We start from the raw sequence: 12,444 nt of genomic DNA on the forward strand, positions 1-12,444 counted from the left end.
AAAAAAAAAAAAGACCAAAAATATATATAAATAAAAAAAATAAAAACCAGGAACTGGAGATATGGCTCAACGGTTAAAAACACTAGCTGCTCTTTCAGAGAATCTGGGTTCAGTTCCTAGCACCCACATGGTAGCTTAACAACCCTCTGTAACTCCAGTTCCAGGGGATCTATAATAATCTTCTGGCCTTGGAAGGCATTGCATGACAGTGGTGCATTTACATAAATATAAGCAAACATGCATACACATAAAATTAAAACAAAATATTTTTAAATGAATAAAAATAAATATTTAATATCTGACATTCAAAAAATCATTTCCAAATGAAGCATTTAAATTTATTAAAACATTTATTTTTGGTTGGGCCTGGTGGCACACACTTGGGAGCCAAAGGCAGGTGGATTTCTGTCCGTAAATCCAGTTCCAGGGGATCCGACACCCTCTTCTGATCTCCATGGGCATTGCATGACACAGGTGCACTTACATGCATGTAGGCAATACACTTACACACATGAAATAAAAATAATAAAATTTTTGGGCCAGGCATGATGCCTTTAACCCCAGCACTTGGGAGGCAGAGGCAGGTCGATCTTTGTGAGTTTGAGGCCAGCCTGATCTACATAGTGAGTTCCAGGACAACTGGGGCTATAGGGAGACCCTGCTTCAAAAAGACAATAATAATAAATTTTTTTAAAAAAATCAAGGCTTAGCCAGGCATGGTGGGTGCCACACACCTCTAATCCCAGCACTTGGGAGGCAGAGACAGATATTTGTGAGTTCAAGGCCAGCCTGGGCTACATAGCAAGTTCGAGTTCCATGACAGCTAGGGGTACAGGGAGACCCTGTCTCAAAAAGACAAAAAAAAAAAAAAAAAAAAAAAAAAAAAAGCAAGGCTGGGGAATCAGATCAGTAGTAAAGATTTATCTAGTACAGACAAGGCCCTGGTTTCTATTTTTAGCACTGCAAAAAAATAATTTAAATTCTTTTTTATTATGTGTATGAGTGTATTGTTTGCATGTATGTAAGTGCACCCATGTCCTGCAATGCCCTTGGAGGTCAGAAGAGGGCATAGTTGGATCCCCTAGAACTGGAGTTATGGACAGGTGTTAGCCACATGTGGGTGCTGGAAATTGAACTGGGCCCTCTGCAAGAGCAGTCAGTGCTCTTAACAACTGAGCCATCTCTCCAGCCCCAATTTTTAAAATTCTAAATTAGCTGGCGTGGTGCACGCCTTTAATCGCAGGACTTGGGAGGCAGAGGCAGGCAGATCTCTTGTGAGTTCCGGCCAGCCTGGTCTACATAGGGAGTTCTAGGCCAAGCTACAGGGAGACCCTGTCTCAAAAAGACATTATATATATATATATATATTAATTAAATTCTAAATCAAGCTGGGGATGTATTTCAGTTGGCAGAGTGATTGGCTGGTATACTTGAAGCCCTGGTTCAATCCTCAGCACCACACAAACCAGCTATGGTAATACTAACACTCAGGAGGTAAAGGCAGGAGAATCAAAAGTTCAAGGTCATCCTTACCTACATATCCATTTTGAAGCCAGCCTGACCTACATGAGACGCTATCTATAAATAACAAGAAGGCTGTCTTTAAAAAGTATTCAAGCTGGGCGTGGTGGCACACACCTGCACACCTGTAGTCCCAGCACTTGGGAGGCAGAGGCAGGCAGATCTCTGTGCGTTCAGGCCAGCCTGGTCTACATAGTGAGTTCCAGGACAGCTGGGGCTACAGGAAGACCCTGTCTCAAAAAGACCAATAAACAAATACAAATAAAAAGTATTCAAGCTGGGCATGGTAGCACACAATTTTAATCCCAATACTCCTGAGGCAGAGGGAGGTGGTTCTCTTGAGTTTGAGGCCAGGTTAGTCTACATAGTTCCAGGCTAACCAGGGATACATAATGAGACCCTGCCTCAAAAAAAAATTTTTTTTAATTGTTTCTGTAGAGCACTGAGTTTTTTAGTTACCCCTTTCTTCCTTTTGCTCTCCAAGTGAGTGTCAGCCCTGCCATACAGTGGCTCTTTCTTCTGCTGAGTACAGTGGCTCAAAGCAACCCAGGGCAAGAGGTCACAGGTCAGAGCTTCTCAGCCAGGTTGACATCCTCTGAGTCTAATGTGGGCAGCATGCATATAATGGGAAAGGTAGGAAACTGCTCAAACTCAGAGGATTCCTCTCCTAGCTGCTTCTCCCTGTCTTGACGGGGTATTTCCCGAGCTGGCAATGCACCAGTCAAAAGCAGACACAGTATCCTCAAAGATCTCAGAGACTCACTGCGGACAGAAGATGTGTTTAGAAAGTGATGAGACCCTTTGGGAACAACATACAACACAAAGCCACATAACTACACACTGAACAGCTCTCCAGTGCCTGAATGAATGAGTGACAGCTGGAAGATCGTCTGCTTCTTGCTCTTCAACAGAACTGCCTTGACTGAGCGTCCATCCTGGTGGGCACACTGTCATCACTGAGAACAGCTTCATTATTTATAGTGAAACCCTTACATGGCTGTGCCCAGCCCAGGGCCCTCAGATGCATGAGAGACATGAACCTAAACACCCCTAATTCTAGTCAACTAGTCAACCCATTCCTGTCCCAAGCTTGAAATACTATCACTAGGCACCACTGAAACCCAGCTCCATCCCCATCACTTCCCTCTTTGCAGCAATAAAAGTAGAAGTCCCCAAACTTCATTCCTGTGAGACTGTGAGTCTTTAAGCTCCTTCCCAGCTCCTCAAATCTCTGCATGGAACTCTCAGAGTGTTGGGCAAAAGCCATTTGATCCTTAACTCCTAATCCTCTTCTCTTTACCTTCCAGCTCTGAATTAGGGATCAACAAATACTTTCTGTGAAGGGCCAGGTAGTAAATATTTAGGAGTTTTGCAAGCCATATGATCTCTTGCTAATTCTCAACGATGTCACTGTAAGTAAATGCAACCACAGAAGAAAAGTTAGTGAATGAGCATCTCAGTACCAATAATTGTTTGTTGTTTGTTTGTTTGTTGAGACAGGGTCTCAGGTAGCCCAGGCTGGCCTCAAACTCTTCATCTTCCTGCTGCCTCCTCCTCCCAAGTGCTAGGATTGTAGGCATGTTCCACTGCATCCAGCTCAGTAGCATGTTCTCTATGGACACAACTGGAGTCTTTTTTTTTTTCTAACCATTTTCATGTGTCACAGAATATAGTGTTAGAGGTACTGTTTGGGGATTTGGGGGTGGTTGAATGGAGCATGGAATCCAACGCCTCGTGTGTGCTTGAAAAGTACTCTACCAGTAATTACATCCCTAGTTTTTTTGTTTTTTGTTTTTTGTTTTTGTCTTTTTGAGACAGGGTCTCTCTGTAGTCCCAGCTGACCTGAACTCACTATGTAGACCAGGCTGGCCTTGAACTCACAAAAATTCACCTTCCTCTGCCTCCCAAGTGCTGGGACTAAAGGCGTGCACCAGGTTCTCTCCTACCATGTGGGTCCCAAGGAGAAAATTCAAGTTGTCAGCCCTGGCACCAAGCACCTTTACTCATTGAGCCATCTTCCTGGGCCTGTTTTGTATTTTGACATAGGGATTCCCTAAGTTGCCTAGCTTGACCTTGACCTGCAGTTTTCCTGCCTGGACCTGAATGGGCTGGGTTTACAGACAAGAATCACCATACTCTACTTGAGTCTTTTCAACCACTTCAAACATATTCTATGGCCATTGTAACAAGTTACTACAAACTAAGTGACTTGAAATAAACTAAATTTATTGTCTGGAGGTTACAAAGCCAAAGGCAGAGCCAGGAACCTATAGTCCTGGCTATTTGAGAGGTTAGAAGCTGAAATGAGAGAGACACTTGAGCTCAGGAGTTAGAAACTCATCTCAAAAAAAAAAAAAAAAAAAAAGTGGGGCTAGAGAGATGGCCCAGAGGTTAAGAACACTAATTGCTCTTGCACAGGACCCAGATTTATTTCCTAGCACCCACATGGCAGCTAACAACCATCTGTTAACTCCAGTTCCAGGGCATCTGATGCCCTCTTCTGGCCTTCATGAACATTGCATAACAGGTACACTTACATGCAGGCAAAACACTCATATGCAATAAATAAATAAATAAATAAATAAATAAATAAATAAATAAATAGATAAATAGATAAATAAATAAATTAAATAAATAAATAGATAAATAGATAAAAAGTTAAAGGGGAGGTGGCTGGAGAGATGACTCAGCGATGGTTAAGAGCACTGATTGCTCTTGCAGAGGGCCAGGATTAAGTTCCCATCACCCACATGGCAACTAACAACCATCTATAACTCCAGTTCCAGGGGATCTGATACCCTCTCTGGCCTCTGTGAATACTATATGTGTGCAGTGCACTTACATTCATGCAGGCAAAATACTCAAACACATAAATTAAAATATTATCGGGCATGGTGGTGCATACCTTTAATTCCAGCACTTGGGAGGCAGAAGCAGGCAGATCTCTGTGAAATAGAGGCCAGCCTGATCTACATAGTGAGTTCAAGGCTAGCTGGGGTTACAGGGAGCCCCTGTCTCAAAGAAAAAAAGAAAAGAAAAGAAAAAAATCGGGAGAGGTAGACCATGCATGACGGTTCATTCCTGTCATCGCAGGACTAGGAAAGTGGAGGCAGGAAGATCAAGAGTTCAAAGTCATCTTCACCTACGTACCCGGTTTGAGGCCATCCCAGGCTACATGAGCCCCTGTAATAAGGCCAGGTAGTGCTGGAGAGATGGCTCAGCGGTTAAGAGCACTTGCCACTCTGGAAGAGGACCTGAGTTTGGTTTCCAGCACCAGGTTGGGTGACTCACAACTACCTGCAACTTCAGCTCCAGGGGTATCAAATGCTCTCCTATGGCCTCCATAGGCCCCTGCATTCACGTGTACAAAACCCACACACAGACTAAGGCCAGCTGTAGTGGCTCACCTTTGTAATCCCAGCAATTGAGAGGCAGAGGCTCAGTCAATAAAAGCACTTGCTGTCGGCCCAAGTTTGATCTCTGCGTTCTATAGGTGTAAGGAGACACCTGACTGCTATAAGCTATCCTCTGACTTCAACATGAGTACTGAGACACACAAATACCTCCACACCATACAATAAATAATTTTTTGGGAGGCAGGGTTTACTATACAGCCCTGACTGGCCTGGAAGTCTCTATGTAAACTAGGCTGACCTTGAACTCACAGAGTTCAAGGATTAAAGGAATGTACCAACATGCCAGCTAAAGAAATATTTTTTAAAAAAATAAACAAAAAAAGGGCTGTCAAGATGGCTCAGCAAGTAAAGTGCTTGTCACACAAACCCAACAACCTGACACCAGTCCCTGGATCTCATGGTGAAAGGAAAGAATCAACTTCTAAAAGTCATCCTCTAGCCATTCCTGGTGGCACACTCCTTTAATCCCAGTACTTAGGAGGTAGAGGCAGAGAGGTCTCTGTGAGTCAGCCTGGTTTACATAGAAAGCTCTAGGCCAGCTGAGGCTACAGGGAGACCCTGTTTCAAAAAGACAAAAATAAATAAATAATCCCAGCACTCAGGAGGCAGAGGCAGGTGAATCTCTGTGAATTCAAGGCCAGCCTGGTCTACATAGTGAGTTCCAGGCCAGCTGGGGCTACAGGGAGACCCTGTCTCAGACTAAATAAATAAATAAATAAATAAATAAATAATAAAATAATAAGTGTTATCCTCTGACCTCCACATACATGCCATGGTATGTGTGTAACCCCCCACTCACACATATACATCAAGGCCAGCCTGGTCTACATAGCAAGTTCCAGGACAGCTGGGGCTACAGGGAGACCCTGGGTAAAACAGAAAAAAAAAAAAAAAAAAAGAAAGAAAAGCAAAACTAAATAGGGGAATTAAAGGGTGTAAATTATACCCAATAAAGCTATTTTTGGTGCCTGGTGGGGGGTCAGTGTTGGGGATTGAACACAGGTTTACACATGTTAAGCACATGTTTTATCCCCAGTCCACAAAACCATTAATAAAACACTTCTACTGACCCCCAAATATGACCAGAAGTCCAGGGGACTGTGGAAAGCATAGAGATCCCCTAAAACAGTGGTTCAAGGCAGCCCAAGTCCAGTTGCTCTGATGCTGCTGCAAACATCGTTCTCTGGATGGGCACTGTCTTCATCTCAGGGTACTGGGGAGCTGCTGATAGAACCAAAATGGAATCATAAGAACCACAGGAAAGCTCGATGTGGTGGCTCTTGCCTGCAACCTCAGTTCTTAGAAGGCTGAAACAGGAGGATCTCTCAAGTTCAAGGCTAGCCTGAGGCTACACAGTGGGTTTGAGGTCATCCTGTGTTTCAATGTGAAAATTTGTCTCAAAAAAAAAAAAACAAGCCTAGGGAATTAGAAAGATGGTTCAGTGGTTAAGAGTACTGGCTGCTCTTGAAGAGGACCCAGGTTTTATTCCCAGCATCCACATGGCAGCCAACCCCCACGTGTAGCTCCAGTTCCAGGGAATCTGATGCCTTCTTCCGGTCTCCATGGACATTGTGTGTATGTATTGCACTTACATACTTGCAAGAAAAACACAAACAAACAAACAAATAAGTAAATATTTAAAACTTGCTAAGGGAGAGCTATGAGCAAGGAAAGCTGCTGCACTTTTTCTTATTTTTATTTTGCAATGCTGTGGCCTCAGTCATACTGGATGAGTGCTCTGTCATTAAGCTACACACCCAGCTCTGTTTTAGATCCTGAACCTACAAACAACAGCACCCCTATGGAGGGGGACAGATTTTTCCTGTTTCTAAACTGTGATCCTATGTGTACCTAGAGTACTGTTCTTTTTTATTCCTATTGCCATATAACACATTTCCACAAAGTTAGTAGCTTAAAACTATATCCATGATTCAGGGCTGAGAATGTAGCTCAGTTGGTAGAATGTTTACCTAGCATGCATCTAAAGTCCGATGTTCCATCCCTACCACCACATAAACTGGGTGTGTGGCAACTGCCTGTAGTCCCATCACTCGGGAGTTAGAGGCAGGAGAATCAAGTTCAAGATCATCCTTAGCTATATAGAGTTGGAGGCCAACATGAGCTATATTCCCTACTGTGTGCCTGCATTATCAATTATAATGAATGAACATCTATATACCAGTGACACTTTGTTTACAGACACAAATGAAGTTTCATGTCATTTTCATGTTTCAAAAAATATTCATTTGGTTTTTTAAATTGTATGTGTTATGTATGTGCCAGAGTGCATGTATGTGCACCATTTGTGTGCAGATGCTCACAGAGGCCATAAGAGGGTGTCAGATCCCCTGAAGCTGGAGTAGCAGGCAGGTGTGAGCCACCCAATGTGAGTGCATGCTCTTAACCACTGAGCTGTCACTCCTGCTTCTCATTTAAGTTTTTTTATTTATTTATTTGATTTATTTTATATGTGCGAGTGTTATGTCTGCATATGTGTAAGTACACTTGTGTCATGCAGTGCCCAAGGACAGAAGAAGGCATCAGATCCCCTAGAACTGAAGTTACAGACAGTTGTTAGCCACCATGTGGGTGCTGGGATTCAAACCTGGGTCTTCTGCAAGAACAGCCAGGGGTCTAAACTGCTGAGCCATCTCTCCAGCCCCTCATTTAAATTCTTTTTATCATATCACAGTGTAGGTCAGAAGTCCAGGCAGTATAGGTAGGCTGGACTCTATGCTCAGGATCTTTTTTTTTTTTCTGTCTTTTTGAAACAGGGTCTCCCCAGCTGCCCTGGAACTCATTATGTAGACCAGGCTGGCCTTGAACTCACAGAGATCCACCTGTCTCTGCCTCCCAAGTGCTGGGTCTACAGGTGTGCGCCACCAAGCCCAGTTGTCAGAATCTTACTAGATTAAATCAAGGTATCTCGACTGAGGTTGCTATTCACCTCTGGGACTTGAGATGGTCTTCCAAACCTACTGGTTGCCTACAGAATTCTCCTTTCAATTCTTTCTGTAGAGCTGAGGTCCCCACTGTCTCACTGACTTGTCTAGAGGCCACCCTCAACTCCTATCTTCAAATCCTTTTCCCATTATTCCCTCCATCTAAGCAACATCCCTCATTCCAGTCCTTCTTTCTCTGCGTCTCTTTGTGTCTGTCCTCATCTTTCTTTTTTTTTATTTTTTAGTTAAAAAATGTTTTAAATTTTATGTATATGCGTATGGGTTTGTTCAGGAGTGCGGGTGCCCCGGAAAGCCAGAAGTTGGCATCAGATCCCCTGGAGCTGGAGTTAACAGGCACCTATGAAGCCACTAGATATAAATGTAGGGAGCCAAACTCAGGTCCTCTGGAAGAAGAGGTACAAACTCTTAACAGCCAAGCCATTGCTCCAGCCCCATAGATCTATTTCTTTAAGGCTGAGTATCATTAAGTTGTCCTAGCCCTGTTCTTGAACTTCTGGTCTCAAATAATCCTCCTGCATCAGTCTCCTAAGTAGCTGAGAGTACAGGTGCCCACCCTTGGGCTTTCCAGCTCAAGCCTTCTCTTGCTTTGACTTCCTAACATCCTCTTCTCCAAGCACCTGGAGAAAACTGCCTGTGAAGGACTCATATGATTAAGTCAGGCCCACCAAATGACATTTCTATTCCAAGATTACCAATCACAGGAGTCACAGATTTGCAGGTTCTACCCACACTCGTCTACAGGGGATTAAAATAGGATGAGGAGTGGGGCAGAGTAGCATATACCTGTGATCCTAGCATCTGGGAGGCTGAAGCAGAAAGATCATGAATTCTGGGCTAGCCTAGGCAACACTGGGAGTTCAAAATCAGCTTGTACATACAGAGACTGTGTAATAGGAAAAAAAAGAAGAATCAGGGGTCAATGGGGGTCATATATGTGAGACTGTTACACAGGGAGGGGTAACATGAAGGAGAAACAGCAAATTAAGGGACTTTCTAAGGACATACAGAAACCTGGAGGTAGAACCTGTGATGGTTAGTGTTAATTGTCAACCTGACACAATCTAGAACTACCTGGAAAGGGCGTCTCAGTAAGGGATTGACTAAATCAGGTAGGTATATCTTTGGGGAATTGCCTTTATTTTGTTAGCCTTTATTTTGTTAATTGATGTGGAAAAATCCAGCCTAAATATAGGCAGCACTATCTTTGGTTTGGGTCCTAGATTTTTTTTTTTTTGGTCTTTTTGAGACAGGGTCTCCCTGTAGCCCCAGCTGTCCTGGAACTCCCTATGTAGACCAGGCTGGCCTTGATATCACCGAGCTCTGCCTGCCTCTGCCTCCCAAGTACTGGGATTACAGGCGTGTGCCAGCACACCAGGCCCTATGGGTCCTAGATTTTTTTTTTTTTGGTCTTTTTGAGACAGGGTCTCCCTGTAGCCCCAGCTGTCCTGGAACTCCCTATGTAGACCAGGCTGGCCTTGAACTCACAGAGATCTGCCTGCCTCTGCCTCCCAAGTACTGGGATTAAAGGCGTGTGCCAGCACACCAGGCCCTATGGGTCCTAGATTTTTAAGAAAGGAGAAAGTGGACTGAGCACAAGCATGCATGCATGAATTCCTTCTCTCTCTGCCCTTGACTGTGGATAACATGACTAGTTAGTTGCTTCAAGGCCCTACAGCCTTGTTTTTCCTGCTATGATGGATTGTAACCTGAATTGTGAACTAAAATAAACCCTCTCTCACCTAGGTTGCTTTTGTTGGGGTATTTTATCACAGCAACATGACTAGAACCCAGCAGGGATCTATGTCCCTAACTTCAATTTGAGGATTTTTCTTACATATACACATACTAGGAACAGGAAGGGATGGACCAGTTGGCCTTTTGTGCCCTGGTACAATCTGTAAGAAGCCAGAACCTTCTGACCCTAAAGGAAGGACACCAGTTATTGGAGCCAGAATGTGACCTATAGAAAGAAAACACCAGTGCCTGGGAAAGGACCAAGTATTCCCAGATGGAATGAGGGTCAGATGCCCCTGTTCAATGCCCTGGTTCCCTTTAGTCTCCCAGGGATCTCTGGGTCAAAAAGGCTGGAATCCCCGACCACTAGAGGGCGCCTAGCACACATGCTGCTTTGTGGGACAAGCACCCAGGAACACATGGAGAAAAACCAAGGCAGTTGGTAGTGGAGTGGTACTCTCCTGCACCCCAAAACCCTACAGACCAGGTGGTATCCAGCTTGTCTAGGGATTCCAGAGAGCTGGCCTCTGAATGCTCACTTCCATCTAACTGGGTCCAAATTCATTTTGGTCATAAGCAAGCCCCTTCAAAGCTGGCTGCTGAAGATGGTTGGAGCCCATCTGTGTCTTGTCCTCTGTCCCCTGCCTCTGCTCCTGCCTTGTCTCTATCAGCACACCCTGTCCATCTTCTTTTGAACATTCAGCTCCTCCTCCTACACTCAACTCTGTCCCTTAGGGATTTTTCCACTTGGGAAGGTCTCTGCTTCTCAGTGTGCTAACAGGCAATCAATACAACTGAGTATCTGGGCAGCATCACCCAGGAGCACCCCCTTTGTAAACATTCAGTTCATAGCCACATGCTGGACTATTCCTGATTCAGACAGAAATGGCTGTGTAGTTGTCTCAACTGATTCTCTGTTAGCAGGTGGAGCAGTTATAATAATTACAGTAATTCCACTAGGAGATACTGGTTGTGATGACACGTGCCTATAATTCCAGTGTTTGGGAGACTGAGGCACAAGGATCTTGAGTTCAAGGCCAGCTTGGGCTACCTTGAGTCTCTCAAAAAAGAATGAATGAAATCCTAGCAAGTAGACCAGGAGTCCAAAGCACGTAGATATCAAAGACCCTGAAAGAATCAGCATCAGCAGTGAAGACTGGGACCAGAACTGAGGTACCTAGCACTCAGCTGGGCCGCTCTCACCATGAATGAAGGAGGAAGGAGCCTTAGGCCACTGGTTAATATAAAAGAAAGTCAGCCAAGGAGCCAAAGGGGTGTGGCTAGAGAAGGCCAAGGAAGCCCACAGTAACCAGAAGGGGATGTTTTGGGTTCAAGAGAAAGGCAGGGAGCAGAGAAGTACAGGAGAGAATAAGTGGGGGTGCTACCTCCAGGTACCCCTAGGTAGCTGATTCTCCTCCCATGTTGTAGACAGAGAGGACAGGGTAACAGTGGAATGCCAAGTCCCTTCAAGTCTTTTTTTTTTTTTTTTCCAGTGCCTAGGATGGAATCCAGAGCTTTGCTCAAGCTAAGCAAGTGCTCTATCATGGAGTGACATCCCTGTTTCTCAAGTCTCTTATGTCACTAGGATAGAATGAATTGGGACCAGTCAGGCTAGAGAAGGGACAGGGGCTGCTATGGTGATTAACTGAATGGACTACAAGGTGGGAGAGGTAGCCTGGGAACTAGGAGAAGCTCTCCCTGGGGAGGGGCAGGCTCAGCTCTCCTGGGCATCCTGGGAGGCAAATGTGTCTGGTGGCTGCAGCATTTGAGCAACCTCCAGTAAATCTGATGCTGCTCTTGCAGCTTAGCTTGCTTTATCTTTGCTACATTCCAAGTCCTACTACCAGATCCAAGCAACTTGCTGTCCGTTGTTACAGCTGATCAGTCCCAGAACCTAGATTCTGGCAGGCTCCTTTGGTGCCCTGTGAACTGCCCTGGAGAATGGCTTCCACATTGGCTTCTGAGCTCAAGAGTTCACTTGGTGGCCCAGCTGTGGTCAGAGATAGCTAGGTGCTAGAGGAAACTCCAGCTGGGTACATTGAGAGCTATGGCGGGAAAGTCCACTGCCAAATGTGAAAAAAAGGTCATGTGCTAGGTGGTATATAATTTATGCTCTGTGGTCCAAATGTCAGTGTGCCCAGAGGTTTTGGCTTCAAGTTTAGGGCAAAAGGGTAGAAGAAGTCAAGATGAACTACTGGGCACGGGGGAGGGGGTTGGGGCCTGGGGGGTGGCCAGACAGGGATGAAAAGGCAAAGGAACTGGATTTGGATGGTTCTGCCTTCTACCTAGCCCTCCAGGCTTTGAGTCCCTACTGCCCATTCCTGGAGGAGCTGCCATGGCCACCAGAACATTGAGGGTTAACATCTGCTTGGTGCAGAGGCCACAGCAGCAGCAGCAGTAGCTGTGCTGCCAGTAACTCAGAAGCTGAAATGTGAGAAGCCTGACGCCAGGAGCAGGGCTGGAAAGGGCTGGGAAAGGCTGAGAGCAGAGCTGGAGGAGAGAGGGTTTCCCTAGCAAGAGCCAGAACAGGCTGCCTGATCCTCCCTTCCTTGGCCCAGATCCCCACTACACAACTGCCCCTCCTGCCTCAGCCTGGCATCTCTGGTACCCACTCAGGGTGGCTCATGGTCATGGCCAGCATCCAAGCCCTTCAGCCACCAGGCAGCAGGTCCATGCTACAAATGTGAGATGGGGAAGTGAGCTTGTTTCCTGCAAAACTCAAGAAAAAAAAAAAAAAAAAAAAAAAAGTCATTTAAAAAAAAAAAAAACCAGTTTAAAAAAAATTCTGTGAAAAACAGTCTAGGCTTTTT

The sequence above is a fragment of the Nannospalax galili genome, unplaced genomic scaffold (genome assembly GCF_000622305.1).
Source record: "Nannospalax galili isolate Female #2095 unplaced genomic scaffold, S.galili_v1.0 scaffold471, whole genome shotgun sequence".
Lineage (NCBI taxonomy): Eukaryota > Metazoa > Chordata > Mammalia > Rodentia > Spalacidae > Nannospalax > Nannospalax galili.